The 26285-nt window shown below is 42.2% G+C and overlaps 1 protein-coding gene across 3 annotated transcripts in view; it reads left to right on the top strand.

Annotated features, from left to right (window-relative positions):
• The window catches only part of tafa5a (TAFA chemokine like family member 5a), a 147780-nt gene that overhangs the window by 102785 nt on the left and 18710 nt on the right, over positions 1–26285 (top strand). The window lies entirely within an intron of this gene.

Below are 26285 nucleotides of genomic sequence, written 5' to 3'. Positions count from 1 at the left end.
AATTCATACTAAAACACTCCTTTTAACTTCATACAATCATGAATGGCAAGGGTAAACTGTTATAGGCAGGATAACCATATTGATAAATGGCGATATATAGATTTTAGATATATAATAAATATTGGAAAATGTACAATTTACATATCTCAATTTTCACAATTGCATATTGAAATATTACTGAAATATTGAAGTATATTTTGCATACGTAAATCTATATATAAGATAAACATATATGTTTACCACTTATACTAAATATGATGTATGTGTATGATAATAAAATGTAGTTTGCTGAGGTGCATAGTGCAGAAAAGTCTGAGCTCTAAACCCGCTGTTAGAGCTGCAAAGGGGGACCAGCTCCTTATTAATGCGTATGGGTTTAGAATGGAAATCATAAAAGCTCCTGTAGGTGGAATTAGTAGGTGTCCCATTACATTTGTCCATATTGTGTGTATGTATCGTGTCCAGTATGATACTGTAATATATATATATATATATATATATATTACAGTATATGTTACAGTATCACACTGGACACGATATATATATATATATATATATATATATATATATATATATATATATATATTACAGTATCACACTGGACACGATACATACACACAATATGGACAAATGTAATGGGACACTTCCCCAGTCTTGGGGACCCCAGGGTGTTACCTTCTCTAACACACCCGACCCACAAACTGTTAATTAGCTAATACGTTGAATCAGGTGTGCTCAATAAGAGAAAGCACTGAAATGTGTATGTCGTGGGGTCCCCCGGACTGAGATTCGGGACCCCTGCAGTATAGAAAAGCTCCAACAATTTAAGACAGGCTGTTTCTCTTTTACAGTTAACCTTCTTAACTTTCAATGGTTCAGTCAATGTAAAAAGATTTTTTTCCCAGGTCATTTTAGAGCATTTGTATTGGTCCATTCATTATGAAATTTGACAGCAGCCAGATTCACATAATGACACAAAGTGCAAAACAACAACAAAAAATGGAGATGCGAGGTTGTTTAATGACGGTGAGGCTATCCTGTTCAGTTTTTAATTGTAGGGGTTATATTCTTGTCGGATGGTCCATTCATTCTCCCTTCAGCTCGCCGTGCAGAACAAATGCAGTGGGGAGAAGCAGAGCGTCTGAAATGTATTGGGAGTTCAAACACAAGGTGCACAAAGAGAGACCTGGGTAAAGCCCGGGCGAAACCTCACTCTACATTTCACATAAAAAAACCTGGTTTTAGCTCAGCGTCGGTGACATGAATGAGCGCCAGCAAAATTGAATCTCTGCAGACTCAGGATTGCAGAAAGATAAAGATGAAAAATGGTGTGTTTTCAAACCAGGAGTACGTGTCATAAATCTAATGAGACGCTGAGATGGAAGGCTGAGCTGTGGCTGTATTTAGCGGGCAGCCTTTCTGTAGAAGAAATGCACAGTGCTTCAGCAGGGGACTTTTAACGTGGTGTTTGTCTTAATGTGACTTCATGTGAAGGTAACACTGGAGAGCTATTGGAAGACCAGAGGAACACTATAGCTAGAGTGGTATGAACTTGTACAGCAAGCCATTTTAAAAGGTCACCGTCAACTGAAGAGCCATGGGGATCTCCACTAAGGTAAAGAAGGATGTAACGAGGGGCTACACAATTAAGAAGATCACAACATTCCTATGCTCTTTGAAACATAATGGGAACGAGTGAGAGAATTCTTAAGCAAAGCCCTTTTGTGGCCAAATCATTGGAATCATGAACAGCTGCAGAAGAAATGGCCCATCTTTTAGTTTTAGCCCACAAATTACTGTGGCCTTAAGACTCCATTAGCCCTAGCCTCACTCTACGTGGAAGGCAAGGACATTTTCCTCCACTATTATTTTCTCACCTTAGTGTCCACATCCCTCCTCGTATGCCTCTCAAAGTGTTCACCATTTCTGAAAATTACCTTCAACATCTCTCCTCTGGAGAGACTTCCATTTCTGAGTGTCTCCTGCTCCATTTCTACCTCTCTCTCTCGCTCTCTCTCTCTTTCTCTCTCTCTACCTCTTTCTGAGCTCTGACTACTAGAGGCCTTCTTCCTTCTCGCTCTCAGCTCTGCGGAAGGAATGTTAACACACTTTTCCACTACTGCCGGTCCCTTGTCCTTCACACCTTTCTGTCTATACCTCTCTGTCTCTCTCTGTCCACATGTCCCTCTGTGATAAGATAAGATAAGATAGATAAGATAGTCCTTTATTAGTCCCGCAGTGGGGAAATTCCCAGTGTAACAGCAGAAAGGGATAGCAAGACACTCAGTTACAAAAATTTAGATAAATAATTTACACTATATACACTATATAAATAAGAATTAAAAAAGCAATAAACAATATTATTTACAGCAAAAGACTCTTAATTGCACATGGGGGGGGGGAGATATTGCACATAGTATGATGACACTATGCTGGCCCCAAGGGCCCACCCTCCTACCTCCCACCTCCCACCACCAATGCCCGATGTTCTTTTCACTATCTTGCCTGTGAAGCGTGAGACTCTAATTGGAGTGGAAAACCTCTTCTCCTTCGAACAGGTTTGCAAAAAGGGGCTTCGGGGGGCTGTTAACAATTCCTAATTACTCCGGTCTGCAGCCTGCAGGCTTCAGTATCATTGTCACGATCACTATCACTGGGCACCATCCACTGGACCACTGGATCCACTCTAAGGGTTCTCGAAACGACTAGGAAGCATTTTTTGTCCCAGGCGACTGTGATCTGTGATCTTCCCGTCCTGATGCACTTCTCTTTGATGTAGTAGTGCGCCGGGCCATGCCTGAAGTTCGGGTGAGCCATCTCCAACACATCTGCAATAGTAACCCCAGCCGACGAGGCAATCATCTCAGGCCCAATCGACCTGACGTCCTTACAGCTATGTCTTCCATATAACCATTCATTCACACGCCCTAGATAAGCAGTGCACCTGTCATTAAAAGCAATTGGTCTGGCTACCCTGTCATTTGAAGTGTCTGTGTTTGGAGGCGCAGCCCCGGCCTTCAGGTAGTGGTGCAACGTGTTCATTTTCCAGTTGCTCTTGATTGCCGCTGAGGGAGGGCCGAAGGGAGGGAGGCCGGTCCCCTTTAAAGTGATGTACTGGCAGCATGGCATTAAACAGACGAGCCCCGGCTCTGCTCTCGGAACGACGTGCGGTGCAAGGCGATGCAGGAGAAAGGCCTCGACTGGCCACGTACTGTACCCATGTAGCCGGAATGCCCCAAGACATGTGCCTGGATGTGATAAGAAAGAAACAGCCTCGTTGCTTTTAATGCATTTCAAGCAGATCCAATGCCTCCAGAAAGGGCCCGGGCTGCTGTCCCTCGCCATGATGCAAAGTTGTTTCAAGCAATGCTGGGAATCATCATTTTGTTTTGGCGGATATAAAAATAACAGGGCTGTGATGATTTTTTATGTCCCTCATTAAAAGAGTGAGGGAACAGATGCGTCTGCGTGAGCCCGGGCTCGGACAGGGGCACTCTGTTGTGACTGCAGTGATAAAACATATAATTAGGTGGCCGGTGTCGGGCTGTGATGTTCTTAAGCCGTTATCAGGAGCCGTGAATCCTTAGCATCCCTGTATTTTTTCCCGCGGCTTTCTGCAGCTTATTCCCGGCTCTGTTGGATGGATTTTGTTACATTTTGGGTGAACATGGATGATTTAGGAAGTCGTCCTGCGTTTGGTAGCCTTGCTCTCCTCCACCTGTAATTGGCGCAGTTGTTCTGCGCAGCTGTGTGCAGTGGACTGAACCCAGTACAGTACAGCAGCGGGGAGGGGTGGAGGTTGAGCAATGCAGAGAGAAAGAAGGGAGAGAGAGAGAGAGTGAGAGATACAGGCTGCCCTACTGATTCTCCGAAAATACATGAGGGAATGCGAATACCGAGAGCAGGAGAGAGGGGAGGGAAAGTGCGGGACACAGGAGGGCAGAAATTGAGAGGAAGAGTAGGAAGGGAAAAGTTAAGAAACTGAGGGATGTTAAATGAGTGTGTGTGTGTGTGTGTGTGTGTGTGTGTCTGTATCCGGAGGCTCAACCGCAGTTGTATTTCTGCTCTCATCTAATTGTTCTCCGAAGCCCTGCGGAAAATTGGAAGTCACGGGTGCCTTTGTCCTTGGGATTGTACGGCATGGCAGTAATAAAAACCACACAGGCCGTGCACGGTCCCAGCGAGCGGCGGTCCTACATACATCATTATCCCACCCTTCACCCGGACCTCGCCGTGCCCCAATAACTACGCATCACCTCTTATTACGCAGGCCAGTTTCTATAAGAGGGTGTTACGGCATATTGCGTAGCCTGGCAAACATAATAGCAGCGCTGCGGTGACAAGGAAACAGGAACGAAACCATCCACGTGAAAAAAAAAATAGAAATATAAAAGCAGAGGCAAATGAATATAAATGACGGCCCTGGAAGTGAGGAAGAGGCATAAATCAGGTATGGATTAATATTGGAGACAGGCTCCTGCTCCTCTTATTAAGTTAGAGATGCTCAAAGTGCGGGTCATTATAATAATAAACTCGGCGCCCCTTGTGCTAAGTTAATCGTATACTCTGTCAGTGTCAGCTGGGTCGGAGAAGTCAGGTACAGCTTCTTAAGGCTGTAGGGATCAAATAAGGAATTTCTTGGCTGACTAAACGTCCTCTCTGCCCATCCAGGAAATGCTAATATAGCAAATAACACCAAAAATACTAGTCTATAAAATGTTGCATTTCAGTACATGTATGTTTCTTAACTAACAGAGCAACATATTACACAAATAGACACTATTTTAAATAAATTAAATAAAAATTATACAAAAGTCTGTTCAAATTGGTTTATTTATGTATAATAAATACACCAAAATAATACAAATACAATGTTCTTACTGAAGTTTTCATCCAATACCTGGTTTATCTAATCGGTCCTTCAGTGAAACAATACAGTGGCTGGAGCTTATAGAAGACTCAGCAACTTTAGTAATAATAAATCAATAATAAATAATAAATCAATAATAAATACTAGAGTGATATTTTTGACTTTACTTGTATTTCTAAGGTTTTTATAAGTAAAAATACACTTTACTGCCAAAAGAAAAGGTTTTACGGTCTTTAAAAATTATACCCTAGACTAATGCCACTGTTATGCCAATACCTTGTATCTCCATTTTTGCCTTCACTTTTGGACATATAGTTAATCTGTCAGTTTTTTTTTAATTTTGTATCAGAATTTCATGATGAGATGCTTCAAAATTTCTTGGAATAAAAGAAATTGACTTCCATTGAAAGTGAACAAGGTTTTTCCCTTTCGGCTGTTAAGTTGTGTTCGCCTGTTAAGTCCCTTCGTCTGTCAATTTGGATATTTTGACAGTTTTGTACGGGATAGTGACACTAAAGCATATGTAATGGTTAAGGACGGCCTAAAATTTAGCGCACTCTTAATTTTTTTGTGGATGTGAATTGTTCTAGTAATATTACATAATATTAATTCATATTAAAACAATACATAATATCGGGGGGGGGCATTCTTTAGATTTTCCACAAAATCTTTTATTTTGCAGTTTTAGAGAATAGGGGAATTCACCAGAAATCCGTAATTCAACGTGATGGTATTAGTAACACACTCTTGTGCATCCGATACTGGAGTAAAATAAGCGATATTGGGCAGATATTCTGCCTCTGGTAGATCTGTCATTGAAAATAAGAACAATGTGAATTTTACTTTTATATCAAGCAGCAAAATTTGACATTACCTGTCCTGCGATTTGACTACTGCACATATGCACTTTGCGATAACAATGCTGAAATGATATATCACACAGCCCTAAATTATACTATGATAATTAAACCGGAGATTATATTCCACCTTGGAATCATCTCTGAACATGTTAGAGTATCAAATATTTAAAATATTCAACTGCAAGTAAGTAATTATTAAGTATTCTTAGTACAGCATATTAAGTAATAAATATACACAGTCATAAATACATAGAGGAAAACAACATTAAAACTGGAAGTGATCAAGAATGCTAAAACTGATTAATCAACTTAATCAACGGCTAAAAAAGGGAGGGAAGTATGGATCTGACCAAACGCTGGAGATGATGATAAAAGATGGACAGGACAGGGGGTGTGGGGGGTGTCAGAAAGAGAGAGGGTTATGTCAAAGGTCCTTAGGGCATGAAGTTCTGAAAGTCCTTGCTACCTTTGTTCTAAACACTAGCCATGGGGTCACCAGCCTCCACAGGAGCCCTTATTCAGAACACTTAACCCGGATCCATCACTCAGGATCAGGCAGCTATAAATAAACGCGCTGCAGTGTAGATGAGGCTTACCATGGTGATGGCGAACCCGGACTGAGGGCTTTCGGAAAGGAAAGCTAATAAAAACAGCCCAAAAAAAAAACGGAGCCGTAGTGTTGGAGAAGCGCTGGGGAGACTAGCTCTTGCGTTGAGTCACAGGCCGAGTCTGTGCTTAACAGGAAATGGCTTTGATTTGCTTGTTTGTCTCGGGGAATGTGACTCACTCGTCACAACGTCGCATCTCGGCAAAGCGCACATGTTCACTGAGCACCAAGCAATTAGCCCTGGTTCACTAATCGTGCCGCTCCATCCCAAATAGGCCCAGCACCTAAAAATAAACAGCTAGCAGAGACGACCCGATGCCGCCGCACAGACAGGAGCGCACATATCCGAGCGAGGAGCGCAGCGTTGCCGAGGGCTCCAGCTGCAAGGAGGCCAGCGAACAGCCCCGGTCATCTGGAAGAATTACATCCCTCATTAATATTAATGAGCGCGTTTGCATGGCAGTTGTGTGCCATCGATGGCCGACACGGTCGCACGGATGCGAGGCAATTTGAGGGAGAATAGCCGAGGAGGGCCGTTTTTACATCCGACACAAGCTGTTTAATGCCTCGCATGGAGACTATTAAAGCCAGAGGAGAGCTCTCCAATTCCCCTGCCTCCCTCAGACTTTATGAAGCCTGTGGAAGAAAAAAAAATCTAATTGTTTTGCGTAGAAAAATTCAATCATAATTTCCAGTCTAATTGTCTGAAACAAAAAAGAGAAAACAGCATGGTGACATAATTTACTGCCTGTTTGTCTAAAATAAAAGGAGGAAAAAAAACAGAACAGGTTACCACGGTGACAGAATTGTCTCGAACAGGAAATGCCGCATTGTTGGGTCTGTGAATCTCGGATGATGCAGTGTCTCCTTGTGTCTAATGCATTGAGCACCTGTCCCCAGGTGAAGCAAGCGGTCTTCCCATTGTCACAGCTGACTGGCTAATGCGTCCTGGGGAAACCGTGGGCTGGGCTGCTGCGGGAAGCAAATGAGAACAAAGGCTCACAAGGCCCATAGCTAGTCAACAAATGTGTGAATACAGTGCCTCTGGGAGCAGTCCCCGCGAGTCCCACAGTTAACACAATTTCTGGGGCACTATTTTTTAATCTCCCGTAATGAACACCAAGTCTGGAGTTGCGTTACTGTGTCTTGAGAAATGCTCGACTGGCCGGCAGTATCGCTACGGGAAAGCCGGCATTTTCGCCCACTACCGTGGAATAGTGTGGGTCTGTTGCCAGGGTAACTGCAAGAGCCAGTCTTGTGATTGGGTGAAGGGGCAAAAGCCCACTGTCATTAGAGACTTCTGCAAAGGCTTTTGCTGGCGATGGCCGCCCTAATGATGGACCCTCTTTGCTGGGCTCCACCAGCAACAATGCAGGGGGCTGCACCCAGCAGCGAGGCAAGTGTTTGAGTCTGTGTTTTGGATTCAACCAGATGAGGACTTGGAAAGGCTCCCGAGCTTCTATTTCGTTTGATACGGGCCAAGAAATAACTCCAAGAGGACAAGGGCATACATGCGAGAGTGGAACTCTGAGTTGGAAGGTACAATGTGTTTTTATTTTGGCTTTCGCTTTCCAGAGGAGAGACAGCACTTCGGCCTCTTGACTTCGGCGGGCTCTTGAGATTTGACAAGCTACATCAGAGCCGTGTAGCGGAGGAGCTTGGTTTGTTTTTGTGAGGTGACTAAAAAAGAAAGAGAGTCAGGAAATAAAAGGGAAGTGAGAGACGGAGTGAAAGATGGAGAAAATGACATCGAGACCGAGCCGGGGAGGATGGGCCAGGAGACAGGACAGTGACAGGGTTTGAGTATGTGCGATAGAGACCAGGGAGGCGGGAAGGTGGGGGGAGAAACAAAGGTAAGTAGAGAGAAAGAAAGAGAGAGAGAACGGGGAATAAAGAAAGAGGGAAAATACGAAGGCAGTTGGTCTGCAGAGTCGCCGGTGGGTGAGTGGTTGAGTTGCCTTCGAATTTGTCAAGGGACATTGCGGAGCGGCCCATAATACACCTGCCACTTGCAGTCAGGGTGGACCCTCTGACAGGAACACTTAAACACAAAGTGCCATCAGAGCAGAACAGAGCTGCCTTCAGCCCACTCTGCTCCACACTTTCCAACATCCAACCTCTAGAGAGCCTCTGAAAGTGTGCAAAAGTTTAGCCTAGAGAAAGAAAGAGATGGAGAATAGGGCGAGAAAGAGAAAGCCAGGGACAGAGAGAGAGAGCGAAAGAGAGAGAGAGAGAGAGACATTCTCCACCAGCTCCATCTCTCCAGGAGGGGTCTCGGTGGAGCAGGGATTGATTGGTTCATTTGGTTTGGAAAAGTGGATCCCTGAAAACTTGTTTCCTCGGACTCCGGTGACAAATGAGCTATCGATTAGTTGTTTACAATCTAAGGGAACAATGCCCTGACAGTGCATGATAGAGCTCATAATGGTATGTCCCACAGGTGCACCCACTGTGTTAGGGCACTGACGGTTAAACCTCAAGGTCTGCAGATGGGGCGATACGCCATTAAGTGTCAAGTACACTGTCCCTCATCTCGGAAACAGGGGGGTGGAGGAAGGCAAACAGAGCATGCAGGAAAAAAAGAAGCTGTAGTCCCCCCCTGAACCTAGAATTAATATTTGCTACCTTTCCTCGATACAAAGGGATCAGAGTTAATCTGGCCCGCGCTGGCGGTTATTTCCCGTAAATTGAGATGCGCCCTGGAAGACTGTCATCAGAGAGGGAGCTAACGCCGCCTGACCTGCTGACATCGTTTTTAATCAGTCGGAAATGTGGGCTAGTCGAGGGATCAGCGAGGCGAGAGAGAGTGCGAGTTCAGTCCGAGCTGCACGACGACCGGCTCAGTATCAGCAAAGCTCAGGGCACTGTTGAGGTAACCTTTGCTATTGATTGGAGCTGATTCCCCTTAAATGTCAGGTTAAAACTCCAGGTCACTCGGTTATCAGCAGACATTAGCTGGATTGCTTAACACTTAAGTGCCGCAGATTCTTTAGCGCTGGAGATAATTATGAAATGTCATTATTATGTGCAGCACATATCCAATTAAGGCTATTAGCATTCAATGGTGCACTGTGATCTTACCTTGCCTGGGATGTATTAATCAAGCTATTCTAGTGTGGCTCACTAGTCTCCCCGCCACTGATGCCTATTAGCACCCATTGCTATCACAGAAAGCACATTCATCAAAGTCAGACAGTGAAGCTTTGTGTTATTTTAAAGGTGCTATATAATGCATTTTTTGGGTATTTAGGTTCCTATTTACCACCCTGTTACTTTGCCTCAGAATGCAACAGGCAATGACAAGCTCTGCTTTCATTAGTTGGTTAGTTGGCACCATGATATCTTAACGAATACTGTTGCTGTCCTCTCGGCATTATGTGCTGCTTGCAAGCTAAATGGATTGTAGCAGGTTAGCTTTTAGCCTTGCCCTCACTGTGTTAAAAAAAATAAGCTGGTGCTTGGAATCTAGCCCCAGTTTGGTTCAGTCGAGGGAGTCCAGTTTGTTTTTGATGGTGTGGACAATGGAGAGAAGACATGGTAAAAGGCTAGTGTTTGCTTATAGCCTAGCACGGATCCACACTTGTTTCCTTGCTTTCCTTTGAACTCCCCTTCTGCAGACACTGGCACAGGAAAAGCCGAAGAATATCCAGTCTTCCCAATTTGTAGCTTCAGTATCTTCAGGTTTATTAATAACAGCTCATTCGTGATTGTTGTGGGTCATGCTCTTCCTCTTTTACCTTCAACAGCTCTGAGCAGAATTGTGTTTGACCTGATTCTTCTCATAATGTGTCCAGAATCAGAGAGCTTCGGTTTGGTTCTCTGGGCTTCCAGTGGAAGATGATGATGATTGCTCTGAGAGTTTGGTACGTTGGTACTAGCTGGGTCTCTGGTATTGCTGAACACCCAAGAGAATATCACAGGAGAATGCAAAGCACACGTTTAGAAGCTGCAAGCCGAGCAGTAAAGCCTTGAAGGAAAATTAAAAGGACTGTTATTAAGCCATCACTCGACTGTAATTGTGGATATACAGAAATTCAAAGCTTCCTGGAATAAAAAAAAGATGCCTACCACAAAGGAGAAGGGTTAATGAGGGCACCATCCTCCAAAGACTCTTCAAAACATCTTCAGGCAGAAGTTGCCGGACAGTTTTTTCACACAATGAACTCTTTTGTAAGTAAGTTCTGACCGTCTGCAGCTGTCCACCCAGAGTGAGGTCATTTAGCATTAGCGTAGCTGCAGTTTGAGAATGACCAGCGCATGGCTTATGCCGTATCTACTGCAGAATCATCTCCAGCACGAATCCCACACATACGGGTGTCACAGTATTAGACAAAATATCTCTTTTTCCTGATCTAAATCTGATTTAATCTTATTTTTCTTCCATAATTTTCCATATTTCTCTTCTAGACTCAGGAAAAAGCTGCAGAATCATGTAGCAGTTTAGGACTAAAGATTTACGTAGTTTGGTACGTTTGGTCAAGTGTGAAAGCTCCTTTCAAGCCCGGGAGTGGCCCAGAGCACTGATCTGTGCTAGTGTTTGCTTTTAGCCTAGCACGGCCCCTTGCTTGTTTCCTTGCTTTCCTGGCTTTAACTTCATCAAGTTAGCAGTTTGAGCTCCCCTTAGGAAAAGCTGTGGTTACCAGGCCTGGTTCGTTCCTGTAGCAACCCATGAGTCCAGAGGTGATGAGCTGCTCTCCAGTATCCACAACACCATATCTTCCTGAAGTCGCCATCGGGTTTTACTGTTTCTCCACTGTTTTTTCTAGTAGGCGGGGTTTATTTAAGGTTTATATAAGTCGATATAAGAGGCAAGACTGTGATGTAACAGTTGTGGGGTTTTGGAATTTACTCGTTTTTCAGCTATGTTTTGGTTCTACTGAATGGTCTTTTGATGGAGTCACTTCCATGTACCCAATTCTCAAATCAAAGACAAATACCTTCATTTGCCACGTCTTTCTGTCCCAGCATTCAGTACTTTCCTGAATTTTTCCTTGCTGAATAGTCAAGTAGTCGTTGTCTAATAAACATGTTGGTATCTTATATGAATATGACAGTATTTCCAGGCTGAAGAAGCACATTTGTCTTGGGGTTTAGCTTCCTCCTGCATGCTGACTCCTGCCATCTTCTACTAAACATGCAGCGTTCCTGACTAGTCGACAGCCGCCCTCAGCGCTGATTGGTGGATATATCAGTCGACTACTTGACTAGTCTAGCTCGGGCGGATGCGAGGGGCCAGATAAAAGGAAACAGGAGGTCAGGGTCAGTGAACTCAGCACATTCCCTGTGCTGCACTGTGATCAGAGATGTGAGTGCCAGTCTATCGGAGAGGAGATCAGACAGCGTCAGCAGCCAAGCGGAGGAGTGCAAGGGCTTAGCCAAGCATTACTCTAAATACATAAATAATGCTCTCTTTCCCCGCCACAGGCATACGCACTGCTCATTTATTGTCTCAATAAAGCCTGTCTGCAGGTCTCTGCGACGGTCATCAGTCACCGCATGCCCTAAGTGGGTCAAGACCGCAGGGGCTCGCGAGAGCCATTCTGCCTGGTCTCTGTCTTCAGAGCATCAACCGCAGCTGGGTCCCTGGTATTGCTGAACACCTAAGAGAATAGCACAGGAGAATGCAAAGCACACGGGCCTTTAGAAGCTGCAAGCCGAGCAGTGCGGCTTTCGTGATGTAAAGCCTTGAAGGAAAATTAAAAGGACTGTTATTAAGCCATCACTCGACTGTAATTGTGGATATACAGAGATTCAGAGCTTCCTGGAATAAAAAAAGATTGCCTACCACAAAGGAGAAGGGTTCATGAGGGCACCATCCTCCAAAGACTCTTCAAAACATCTTCAGGCAGAAGTTGCCGGACAGTTTTTTCACACAATGAACTCTTTTGTAAGTAAGTTCTGACCGTCTGCAGCCGTCCACCCAGAGTGAGGTCATTTAGCATCAGCATAGCTGCAGTTCGAGAATGACCAGTGCATGGCTTATGCAGTATCTACTGCAGAATCATCTCCAGCACGAATCCCACACATACGGGTGTCACAGTATTAGACAAAATATCTCTTTTTCCTGATCTAAATCTGATTTAATCTTATTTTTTCTTCCATATTTTTTCCATATTTCTCTTGTAGACTCAGGAAAAAGCTGCAGAATCATGTAGCAGTTTAGGACTAAAGATTTACGTAGCTCGGTCATGCAGATTTCTCCTGTACAACATCCGGAAAATTCAACCCTTCCTATCTAAAGAGTCGCCCAGGTGCTCGTTCAGTCTCTCGTCACTTCAAGGCTTGACTACTGCAGCTCTCTTCTGGTTGGTCTCCCTCTACACACCATCAGGCCCCTGCAGCTTATCCAAAATGCAGCTCATTTCAGCCATGTTCAGCTCCTCTTCTGCTGTGTTCTCTCTCTTTACTGGCTTCCTGTAGCTGCTGCCCAGGTCATCAGATTCAAACCCCTGACTCTGGTCTACAAAGCCAAGACTCGACCAGTCACCCCTCCGTACTTGATGGCGATGGTCAAAAGCCGATCTGCACCAAGAGCCCTTCCAGCTTCAAGTACGGCTCGGCTCGATCCGCCATCCTTTAAGATCCACGGAAGACGAGCGTCCAGACTTTTTACTGTCCTGCACCGAAGTGGTGGAACGAACTTCCCCTGGGGGTCTGAACAGCAGAGTTCAACGCTCGCTGTCTTCAACCCCAGACTGAAGACCCTCCTCTTCTGAGAGGACTTGGGTGAAGAGTAGAGTATTATGGTCTCCATATTGGCTTGTGTTTAGCAGAGTCTAGGATTAGAGGATCTTTGAGAAGAGCGTCCGCTAAATACCGGAAATGTAAATGTAAATTTACAACTCTAATTAACCACATTCAGTTTAATTAACAACTGTCAGCAACTGTCCAATCAACAGCTTTTATTCTCAAACCTTTTCTTCAACAGAAATAATTTTAAATAGTAAAAAATCACAGGAGCAGTGTTTCTCCAGAATATCCAGTCCTCCCAATTTGTAGCTTCAGTATCGTCAGGTTTATTAATAACAGCTCATTCATGATTGTTGGGGGTGCTGCTGAAATCGGTGGTCTGGGGTTTGCTTCATTTGGACTCTGTCTGCTGCAAGGGTGGAAGCTATCCGCTCTCCCATGTGTGGGGTTGCGTAATTGGTTCATTGAGTCATGTGACTGCTTTGACTTATCACCTGAACGGCTGAAAACCTTGTCCTGCGAGAGCGGCTCCTTGTTTGCAGGGGTTCCTGCACGGTGTTAAATGCCATGACTCCAGGAAGCACTATTCTTCTCCGCTTGACTGTTTGTGTCCAAGGAAAATAATAAAAAAGAGAAAACTGATGAACCAGTGATAATAAGCCACTCCCACAAACAAGCCCAGAGTCCTGGTCCTGGATTCAGGACAAGTATAAAAATGGCCTTACGAAACCAGTGTTATTATTTTGGCAGATCTGATCACAGTGTCAGTCTTAGTGGACTAAAACTCCAGGAGTCACCTCAGCCAACATGTGGGGCTCACATGAGTTAAAAAATTGGGCTAGGCTGGTTCCGAGTGAGCGTGGGCTCTGATATTGTTTGTACATACGTTTTACTGGGATCTAGTTGAACTTTCCAAATAGGCCTCATCGTTACAGCCCACCTTAATATGACATGGGTCTCATCTAGGCCTGTATGCAGAGTACAACCCACATGGAGCCCAACTTAACTTCCTCCTGGTCCCATCACTGACCCTGGTGGGCATCCATATGGACATGTCAGGGTTATAAGTGGGTGCTTTCTGGATTAGACAGCAGAAATGTGATACGGAGATCATGTGACAAACTGGTTAAGTTAGCAGTAACAGAAAACTGTATAAAAAAACACATGGAGCACAAAGCAGAGCTGTGATTGGCTGATTTGAGAGAAAAATGAATGTCGATTAATACAGATTGCGTCCTACTTGGTACATGTCACTTGAAGCCATATTTCGTTTATTTCGTTAAAGATTTCTGTAGAGATTAGATTATGGATGATCCATTTACAAAGAAAATTAATGAAAGAAAAATATTAAAAGGTAAATTTACAAAAAAGTTTACCTTTAAAAGTTTATAAAAAGGGACTTGGTCGACCACCAGAACGTCCAGCATTGAGGTGATGAAGTAGCTTCTTACTCTTAAACGTACGTTTGATTAGATCAAACTAGGGAGCTGCTGCTTTTGACCTTTTCAACAATGGCCTTAGCAGACCTCAACATCATTGACTGTGTTTGGGATGACTTGGACGGTGATAAGCAGAAAATACTCTGACTGAAACACTACTAATACTAATAAGAACTGAAAGTGAGTCTCCTGAAAAGAACAGAAGCTGTAATGGAGGTGGAGAGTGGACTCACGAAAAGCTCAAACATCTGCTATTAGATTTAGCTGTTGGGGCTTTTGTGTGATTCTCTGTTTAATATTTATATTCTACTTTTGTTGCTGGTGCTGAAAACATGAATTGTGCTTCATTGTTATTCTGCCTGGATATTAAATAACTGAAGAGTGCTCTCTGACATAAGCTGTGCAGCTCAGATCCCCACAGTTTACACAATCCTGAACTGTACCTAACAGATAGAAGCACTGCCACAGGTAATGAGGGAGTGAAAATTTAAGAACGTAGGTTTGGGGAAGGGGTGTAAAATTAGAAACTGAACAGATGGAGATTACCTTATGTGACTCTGTAAAAGATAATTGGCTTTTGGGTAAAGAGTGTAGAACAGTAAACTCATCATGTTTCAGCTGCAGATTTAAAAAAGGACACGTTTATAAAAGCAGGGGTCGATAATGAATAAAGTATTTGCAAACACACATGTTCTGAGGAATCATGCAAGCATGTCAGAGTGTGTGTGTATATGTGTGTATATGTGTGTTGTGTATGAGATTGTGTGCTTGTTGTTTGCCTCATTAGCCAAAAAAAACAATGCCATATGGAACATCTGGGATATAGACTGACATTAGTGCTCTTTTTTAATAGATACTGCCTCCTTTAAAATTAAATGTATATATCCTCCTTTTATGTATGAGTGCATTTCTATATAGATGTATGTAAGAATATATATATATATATATATATATATATATATATATATATAAATGTACTTTATGGGAGAATAAGTAATTCTGGAGCATTGTATTAGTCAGTTCATACAGTTAATTCATATTATCAATAGATATATGATTCAATAGATCAATATATATGAAAAAAAATGAAATATATGAAAAAAATATATATAGAGAGACATAGATAGATAGATAGATATATGGATTGAAATAACTTGCCAAATATATATATTCATGTATACATACATTAGGTAGTGGTCATAATGTTATGGCTGATCTCTTTGTGCGTGTAAAAATTGTAAGTAATTCAGAAGCATTAGTCAGTTCATCATGACATTCTGGTACAGTTTAAAGAACAGGTGCCAGATTCATATTATGTCAATAGATAAAATATACATGCTTATAAATATATATATATATATATATATATATATATATATATATATATATATAGAGAGAGAGAGAGAGAGAGAGATAGATAGATAGAAATAACTTGGCATGTATACATATATATATATATATATATATATATATATATATATATATATATATCCATGAATACATACATTAGATAGTGGTCATAATGTTATGGCTGGTCTTTGTGTATGTGTGTGTATTTATAAGGCCCTGTTATATTGAATTGAATTACTGTTAACTGAAAAAAAGGTCCTCTATTGAATTACCATACGCAATTGATTCCACACTGTGTGGAATACAGTTCTGCAGGGAATGGCTTGCTGTCCCTTATTCCGTCGGGAAAGGAAGGGGGTCAGAGGCCTCCAGAGGACCTCGGCAGATGTATGGGCGCTTTGCTTCGACAGACGGCGGTTATTAAACGATCTCCGTCAGCGCGGCTCCTGTTCTGGTTGACATTTCCACCGCTGGCTTACAGCGTCTCCCGGCTGCGGGGGGGAAAATGTCAGTGCACATCTGTGAGTCCACGATATCACGGCGGGCCGGGGGTGCGCGCGCCAGGCCCTGCTGGGAATGCCTCAGCCCCACGGAGCGCCTCGCAGCCAGACGGAGCCTCCACAAACAAACACCCGCATGCCAAATGCTGCTGCCAATTAGGGCTCAGCCTGGCATTTACCAAAACGCTGAGAGGATAAATGCACCATCCCTCAGTAAAGTGCTTGGGAGGGTGTGTGTGTGTGTGTGTGGGGGGGGGGGGGGGGGGGGGGGGGTATCCGTGATTAAACTTGCGGTGATTGACAGCAATTAGAGTTGATTTATCAGACTAAAGGTTATTCTGGTCTTTACATGTAACAATATTGTATCGCGCACAACAGAGGAGGAGGAACAGATGGCGGCTCACCGTGCAAAATTCCATCCCATCACTTTCTTCCGTTGCTGTCAGGAATGGGATAATAAATCCCGAAGTGTTGTTTTTGATTTGGCGCATCTTTTGCCAAGTTATATGACACGGAAGCTGCTTTTTGGCGAGGCCAGAGCTTTTAAGGGGCTGCTGACCGGCTTTTGGAGTGCGTCGTCATCTAAACCAGAAGAGGAGCAGAAATAATCATGTGAGGATCGGGCAGCCGAGTGGAGGGAGCCGCAGAGACGCTGGTGGCTAATTATACGGCGAGGGGTGGAAGGGACATTTATTTTAGCTCGCGCCGGGCTTCGCTGCCCTGCCTTAGCGAGGGCCTCGCTCCAGCACGAGCCTCCAGCTCGGGAACGGCTAATTGGGCTACATCCTGTATTGCTGTCCTTTTATTTTTAGGAAACTTGAAGGAGGATTTGAGTGATGAAAGCAAGTGACAGCCATCATTTGGGGATTTTTTGAAGCCCTTTTGTTTGACTCTCTCTTTCTGTTCCCTTTTTCCAGAAGCTGCGGGATATTTCCTCATGGTGAGAGCTTGGACACCCTCTGTGGTGTGCGTTTGTGTCGCTGTGTGGGTATGTGTGAATGGAAGACGGGGGGAAAAAAGGGACAGGAAAAGAGGAAGCGAAAGAGAAAACGGTAGCTGAGGGAGAAGAGGGAGGGGTGCGATTGACAATGCCTTGCCGTGTTGGAAAAGGCCTGTGTGAAATTAAGACACAGTGGATTTGCTTAAAAGGGTCTTTGAGCTGTCATTAGCTGGCAGAGGCACTGCTGGGAATGTTAATGGCGTGGGAGCGGGTGGGGGAGAGGGGGGGCGGCAGGCACCAGGCCAGGGGCGCAGTGAGGGGAAAGCACGGCTCTGGAACTGGAGAGTGGCCGGGGCCAGCGGTGCGTGGAGGAACTTTGACTCAGGCTGGGGACTGCGGGCTTCTGGACCAGTGTCCAGTGGTGGGGCGCTCATTGATCTATCTGACGGCCAATGCTGGGTGATACACCGCGTATCGTCTGACACTGTCGGCACACATCAGCATTGGTTTTAGTGCTGGTATTAGGATGATTTCTGTATAGTATTAGGGATCATAGGGATGATAAATAAAACAAATAATATGAAAAATAAATAATAAATGAATGATAAATGAATAGTAATGAAAATAGTAAAAATAGTATATATATATTTAAAATTGTTATTGGGTCTTTTGCCAAGTTGACAACATAGCTTGCTTTTTAGTGAGGCCAAAGCTTTTAAGAGGCTGCAGACCAGCTTTTGGAGCTCATCATCATCTACATCAGAAAAGGAGCAGAAATAATCATGTGATCATCCGGCAGCTGAGTTTTATACAGATTATATTACCCTTTTTGTAAACCCAAACCTCCCTATGTAGGTTAAATTAACACACAAAGCACACCAGCATACGTCCAGTACAGTATTTTTAGCCAAATGTACAATATAAATTACATGATTTGCTGTAAAGGGACCAAACTAGCTGATTGAATTGTCAAGAATTTTAAATTATATTAATCATATAGCAAACATGCTATTTTCTAAGTTAGAGGCAACTGGCTATACAGGCAGTAAGTCAGGCAATATTTTAGGATACTGTTATATGTGAAAGTTTGGACGCCCGTGGTAAAATATAGGAATTTCTTGGTTGTCATATGATTTGTAAGGGTTAAAAATTGCAGGTGTAGCCGCAGCAGTCAAACACAGCCGAGTGCACATAACACTGATAAAAAACAAAAACAATGGAATTGCTGGAGCATGTGAAATTGCAAAAATCCTCCAAGTCCTGGACCATGTGTTCTCGTTAATTTGACAAACAGGATTGTTTGAAATTAGGAGTTTGTATGAAAACCCTATTTTTTGTAATATTATGCACCATTATCAGCAATTGTTGTTGTACAGTTATTGTACAGTTGTGATACCAAAACTAATAGACTGTTACTGACCTGTTGGTTAATTAAAAATAGCTCATTTGCTTTTTTAGCTGTTGGTAACGTTGCTTGTTTGTCATGGAAATGACAGAGGAATCTCACACTGAAGTCTTTAAACAAGCTAAATAAAATAATGTCCAAACAATGTCAGCACCGCTTTTGACATACGCATAATAGACAAAAGTATTGGAACACCTGATCATTCATTGCTTCTTCTGAAATGAGTTAGTGAGGTCAGGATGTTGGAAGGATGATCACCACCCCAGCTCATCATCCCTGACACTCCAACTCATCTTATTCAAAATTATTAAATGGAGCACCACCATCCATCATTCCACTGCTCCACAACTCAATGCTGGGGGGCTTTATACCCCTCTGGGCCACACCTGGCATTATTAGGCAGCATGGTGCCAATAGGTTCATGATGTTTATCTGCTCCTGTTCTATTGGCAATGAGACTAGACAAGTGGTGTGTATTCTGTATTAGCAATGGGTGCAACTTAAAGTAGCTAAATGCATTCATTAGAAGGGCTGTCCACAAATATTTGGACAACTGGACAAGAGCAACTGCCTCTACATTTTGAAGGGACTGGTGATAGGGAGAGTACGGTTCATCTTTTAAAACACAGGATTATCTATCATCTAACGTGATATTAATATTGTGATATTAAATTTGATTAGTACCACCCAGCGCTCCTCAACTGTGAGTGAGAGATGGGATTGGTTTAAATATTTGAGTATACAGATACAGAAGTGTACAGCAGAGGGTAACTGTGGCCTAAACCTGACCTGAAGGGTGCTGGTTCAATGCCCTGAACTGGCAGGATGTGGTGATGGTGGGACTAGTGAATAGACAGTGCTTTCTCCTGCCTCAGTTGCTCCTTGGATGCTGAGGCTTCCTGCCGTGGAGGCTAAAGTCCTTGCACTGCTATGAAATGGTCAAAGTCTAGACTAAATATGAGCTTGATGTGAATTAAGCCTGGAACTAGAAAGTTTATATTCTCTTCTAATTAAAATTGTCAGAGTGTGAAATGCCATGCACACAGAACGCCAGGACAAGATCAAATACCAGTTATGTATAGTTCTACAGTTATATAGTTCTATAAATGTTTAAAAACTACTGTACTAAAGTTTCCACCCCGATCTGGGCAGTAAGTGTTTATCAGCTCAGTAAAACACTGATATTAGAATAAACACTAGAGCTAACACTCCTACAGAAAGTGGTGGAGGTTCTCCATCACTGTGTTCATCATTAGAACATCTCCAGAGTTCTCCTCTCTCATGGAGTCTAGTATTATTTAGAGTTCTCCTCAGATCAACACCTGGTTTGGTGGTAAATCAGGGCTTAATGATGGTAAATCAGGTGAGCTGCTGCTGCTGCTGGAGTTGAACACATCCTCCACGCTGTGCTGGACTGGGGGGTGTCCAGGAGAAACCTGGAGGAACCGAGCTCTGTTCTTCAGACTAGCTCACCAACAAGATCTCACTACTTTTCTTTCCTCAGAATGAGAAGCTCTTGTTTCTCCTTTTTACTGGATTTATGTTCACCTGCTTTATCTATTCTGATGAGATCTGGAGCTTCTAGTAAATACTCTCTCACTGCTGAGAGACAGGGTTTAGAATAATGGGATTAGGGCACTAAAACTTCTGCACAGTTCTGTAAATATAAAACTCTATAAGTAACTCTATAAGGAGTGCTGATCTGGACCCGTTAATGGAAGTTAAGGTGTTAAACTCTTGTTTTTTTTTAATTAGCAACAATATAAACCATTTTCCTGTTGGGTTTTGTTGGGTTTTATTCAAAATAGCAGCAAATACCAAACCCTCTGCGTCTGCAAAGACAAGACGGCGGCATTGGTGGGGATTTAATTAGGGAAGAGGGCAGGCTGACATTTGGAAAGCCTCATGTTTCAGGCGGAGCAGCGGTATCTCTGCCGTGGCCCTCGCCGGTGATAAATGCGTCTCGATAATGACAACAGAACGCTGAAGAAAAGCCTCGCAAAGTGCAGTCATCATGCCCGGAATCAGCGCCGTGTGCGGGTGGCCAGCGTGCCGACCCGAATGCTGATGCTGGCTTCTTCCAGACCGTATCGAATGCACTGGATACTGTAAACGCAAGGAGAATGCCAATGCGGCCCCGTTACCAGATCAGATGCGTTATTAGATAAACAGCCGTGATCGGATCTTTCTCTCAACAGCTGAGCTCGCCCGCTCCTGTATCCTGCCAGGCCTGCGCTTTCCACGGCATTAGGCAGGATTTATTACCCAGGGTTGCGGGCTGTTGACATGAGTGTGATATAGCATTTCGCTGAGATAGTGTCCCACTGTGGGTGTAATGATGTTATTCCTCGTCTTATCATGGGCAGATGAACTGTGCGCCTAAGCCCCCCTTTTTCCTCCAGTGGCAGATTGCTGTTGTACACCCAGGTTGTTTTTATTTCATAACGTCGCAGCGCCCTTGAATCCTGCGGCTCTCGCCAGGGAGGCCCGGCTCGCACGCGGCCTGGCCCGGGACGTGACCGGAGGCTTCAAGAGAGTTGCACAGCTCAGCTCGGCTCGGCTGGGCCGGGCTCGACTCGGCTCGGCTCGGGGGGTGCAATTGATTAAAATGTTGTTGCAGGGACTCAAATTGGCTTGGCAGGACTAGCATGTCATTGATGTATGACATCAGATAAAGCACTGCGAAATGGAGGGAATGGGGAGGGAATGGGGGTGAAATGGGGAGTAGGTTCACATTCCAATCTGGTCAGCCTGGGAGAGGTGCGCAGGTGCCCTCTACTTTTTTTTAATGGTCAAATGGATTAATAATTGAGGCTCACAGGCTATCACAGTCAAATTGCTGGACGTGGAAAGAGACTGGATGTATTACCGTATTAAAGGGAGCGCCCCTTGTGTCTTTATCACTCTTCTAAACAGTATGTGTCTGTTGGAAAGGGCAGTAATTCAGCCGGCTTGACAGATGGGTCACATCTGTAGTGAATAATGAATGAAGTTGGTGCTGACTTCAGTATGGATCATCGATTTCCTGATCTGTGAGTTAGTACCTTTACAGGGGAACTAATGAGATTTTATCCCGTTAGTAATGATGAACCATTTTTATTGGTCGTCTTATCATGGGCAGATGAACTGATCTGTTCATTATCATTGGTCTGTTCATCATCAAAAACTGTTGCAAATGTTGCAAAAACACCAATATGAACTTGCTAAAAATTAAGCTACCATTCTGTTAATGGTAAATGTTTTATATGTCAACAAAAATAATAATAAATTTGGTGAATCTGGCAGTTGTCTTTTATATTGTATCAGAATTTCATGATGAATGGACCAATAGAAATGCTCCAAAATTACCTTAAATAAAATATTTCTACCTTGACTTCCATTGAAAGTTAAGAAAGGTAAATCTGCCCTTTTTGAGACACACTGGCTTTGTATGACAGTGACGACATGTTAAGCTGCTAATAGAGAAATGCATCCTGTCATGTAAAATATTCAACCCGCTTCATGACAATTAGTGTGAAATTGATTAATCTGTCCAAAGGCTGAAGTCAGGACCATGTATGTGTGAGTTAGGATTGTAGAAGTTATTGATTATTAATCATTATCATAATACTGATCTTAGCAATATTGATACCATATGAGGCTATGATGTGCAAATAAGCCCTTTAACCAAGTACAGTGTTTTTTTAGTATGCTTTGAGCATCTGGAGAAGTATAATATAAGTATTTTCAGTAGAAATGTATTTCTGTTCATTTTGATGAATTACAATTATTTAAACAATATTACATTGGAAATTTATTGTAGTCAGAATAATATTTTTATAATGTGAATCTGGCAGTTGTTGTTTATATTGTTTTAGTATTTCATAATGAATGGACCAATAGAAATGCTTGGAAATGACTTAAAATCGTTTTACATTGACTTTCATTGAAAGTTAAAGGTTTCCTTTTTCTCCTGTAAAAGTTTCTATTTTGGAGAAACAAGGTTCGATAAGGCTGATAATGGTGAAATAGGGATAAATCTGCAAGTAAAAAAATGAATAAAAAGGATTTCCTCAGTACAACTTTGCCTCCCAACATCCTACACATTCCCACATCATTCCACTACGAAATAATAAAAAAGTTGTTTTTTTTTCCAAACTCTAAAAACTCTAAAAAAAAGATTCCAAACATTCATTAGTAATATAATAACTTCATATATATATATATATATATGTAGTGTATATTACATTTAGAGACTATCATTTTAATTAAACTTCAGTTCAATTCAAATTGAATTTAATTGATAGCCTCTAAATTTAAAGTCATATTTATGCTATAAATGCTATAAATGTTGGTTCTCACTGTCACTACTGTAAACATATTTCTCTGAAACATAAACTTTCACACCACTGTGAGTGTCTGATTACGATTATCTTAACGATTTAATTATTTAGAAATTTTGGAAATTCGGTGAAGCGCCCATATAACCATGTCACATTGCTGACTCACCAATGAATTGTCAGTAGGTTGCACAGTCACAGTCTACAGGAATATAATACTAGCGTTCTGCCCATTTTGTGCAGTCATAGCGTGTGTGTGTGTGTGTGTGTGTGTGGGATAGGGTGGGTAGTCAGTCACTCTGAGGAGGATAATTAAGTGCTCTTGTGTGGTCATTGTGTGAATGGCAGAACAGAGAGGTGACACTGATATGCCTTAAGCAGCTTCATTGCTATGATTACTGGTGCTTTAAATTCATTTATTAGACCCACAATTAGGACTGATTGCTCCCTCTTTTTGTCTCCTTGGAGCATCAGAAATTTGTTCCAGAGCTCTTCACTGGCAGACATGCAAATCTGCAGCAATTAGGCACGTCTCTGATTGTACACCGTCCTTCCCTATTACCAAACATCCGCTTCACACGCTCCGGTGACGTCAAGGGCCGTGTTTGCACCAACAGAATAAAACCAGAGAATGGAAGGCATATGATGTGAAAGAGCAATCATCCTCAATTAAAGAGCCCGGACATCTCTTCCAGGGAGTAATCAGGGCTTTCTGCTGACAGGCTTTTAGAGTGAACTCCCTGATTAAAGTTAATTAGGAATTGAAAAAGAAAAAAGCCTTTCTATTATACAGTATATATAACGGGTTTCAGACATTGGACCTAATTCATATCAGCTCTGATTATGTGAAAAGCCCGGGTTGTTAGATTCGCTTCTTATGGGAATAGCCGTCTTGGGCTGAAGAGTACAGTGAAGAAGGAAAATATGCAGAACGAGAAATCTGTGAAAATATTATTTTAGTTCAATATCATCAGTGTTTTGTTTAAATAATACATTTAAAGTGTGTTATACTTTCTTATGGACAAAAAGCATAAGCAAATCATAATTGACATTTATGACTATGAATTACATCACTTAAATACTACAGAAAAAAAAACACAAAATGATCAAGTCAGACTAACTGAAAAGGGAATATTTAAGATACACACTTGGTTCATTTGTGTAAGATCAACTTTTTAAAGCCCCCCAGCATTGAGGAGCTGTGGAGCAGTGGAAGAACTGTGTTCTCTGGAATGATGCTGGTGGAGCTCCATCCAGTACTTTTGGGACAAGTTGAGGGAGGAGTTGGGGATGATGATGCGTGGTGGTGATCATCATCATCATCCAACATCCTGACCTCCCAAACGCTCCTGCCACTGAATGCAATCAAATCCTCACAGCAATGCTCCTCAAAAGTCCAAAAAACAATGTATAAGCAAGTGTCCCAATACTTTTGTCCAAACTGTGCACATGTAGTTGTTCAGTGTTGTGGAAGTGCTGGAACTACTCAGTGATGTAATTTTATTATGATAATGATCATCATATTGCCCCCCCCCCCCCCCCCCCCCCCCCCCCAGGTGGAGGTCAGGATAATAAGTGTGTTGAGGGGTAGATGTCTGCACCAGCTTGTACGTGTCACTGGGATCTGCTTCCCACATGACATGCCCCTCTGCTCCAGCTCTGCTGCTGCTGCCGTCACTCTCAGCCTCAACTGTTAGATCGATGGTGTTTAGTGTGAGCAGTCTCTTCTGCCTGACATCAACACAAATGAGATTTTTCACAAATCCAGAAACACCACTGGCAGTCACCAAGAACTGTCCCGAAGAATGTCCCATGTGAAACACAGTCAGGTGCATAAGTATTTCGACTGTAGATGTTCAGCTTTAGCTCAAGGGGTTTAATAAAATTACAGCAAGAACCATTTAGGAATTACAGCCCTAATTGTTTTCTTTACGAAACCTGTTTAAAAGTAATTGGACAGACTACCGTAAGTATAATTATGTACAGTATTTTTAATACTTAGACCCAAATGCTTGCCAAAGTCTGGAACTCATCAACATCCAAAGCTCCAGAGTTTGCTCCATTAAGATTCTATACCAGGGCTTTACTGCAGCCACCTTCAGTTGCCTCTAGTTTTGTCTTCAGTATATAAAATACTGCTCAGAAGAGCTGAAGTGTACCTCTACACACTTCAGACCTCATCCTGCCACCACTATTAACAGTTCCATCATCCGTAAACACCAGTGAACCAGTTCCACTGGCAGCAATACATGCCCATGCTATAATAGTGCCTCCACCATGTTTGACAGATGACGTGATCGTACGTTAGTCTCCATTGTGTTTAAATGCTTTTTGTAGAGTAGTTTGGTGTGTGAATACAATGTTAATTAAATACGTAACTACTAATTGATCACTGATGAAACACTAATGAATCTCATTCAAATTGAAGCTTTAAAATCAGTTTAAAAATCTAAAAATCTGACATTGTTGATATTAGAGATGTTAAAGTCAAACATGCTAAAATCCATTGCACTGCTGTACAGTGGTGGAAAAGTGCAACACCACCTTCTCCATGGCTGATGTTGACCCTTCCTTTTCCTTTTCTAGGCTCTTCTCTTCTCATAATGGTGGTGGAAGTTAATATTCGGTTAGAGTTAATAGAGTTAATGTAATTGTCTTCAGTTACAGTTAAAAGAGTTAATAGAATTATCTTCAGTTAGAATTAATAGAATTCGCTTCGGATAGAGTTAATAGAATTGTCTTCAGTTACAGTTAAAAAAGTTAATAGAATTGTCTTCAGTTACAGTTAAAAAAGGTTATTATAATTGTCTTCTGATAGAGTTAATAGAATTGTCTTTGGTTAGAGTTAATAGCGTTAATAGAATTATCTTCAGTTAAAGTTAATTGAGTTAATATAATTGTCTTCAGTTAGAGTTAATAGAGTTAATAGAATTGTCTTTGGTTAGAGTTAATAGAATTGTCTTCAGTTAGAGTTAATTGAGTTATTAGAATTGTCTTCGGTTAGAGTTAATAGAATTGTCTTCTGTTAGAGTTAATAGAATTGTCTTTGGTTAGAGTTAATAGAATTGTCTTTGGTTAGAGTTAATAGAATTGTCTTCAGTTAGAGGTAATTGAGTTATTAGAATTGTCTTTGGTTAGATTTAATAGAATTGTCTTCAGTTAGAGTTAATTGAGTTATATATATATATATATATATATATATATATAGATATATATATATATATATATATATATATATATATAGATATATATTTAATTAAAAAAGGAATGACACATTTTTTATGTGTAATTCCACAAATTTCTGT

The sequence above is a fragment of the Salminus brasiliensis genome, chromosome 2 (genome assembly GCF_030463535.1).
Source record: "Salminus brasiliensis chromosome 2, fSalBra1.hap2, whole genome shotgun sequence".
In the NCBI taxonomy this organism is placed as follows: Eukaryota; Metazoa; Chordata; class Actinopteri; order Characiformes; family Bryconidae; genus Salminus; species Salminus brasiliensis.
This window is presented reverse-complemented; position numbering and strand designations above follow the sequence as displayed.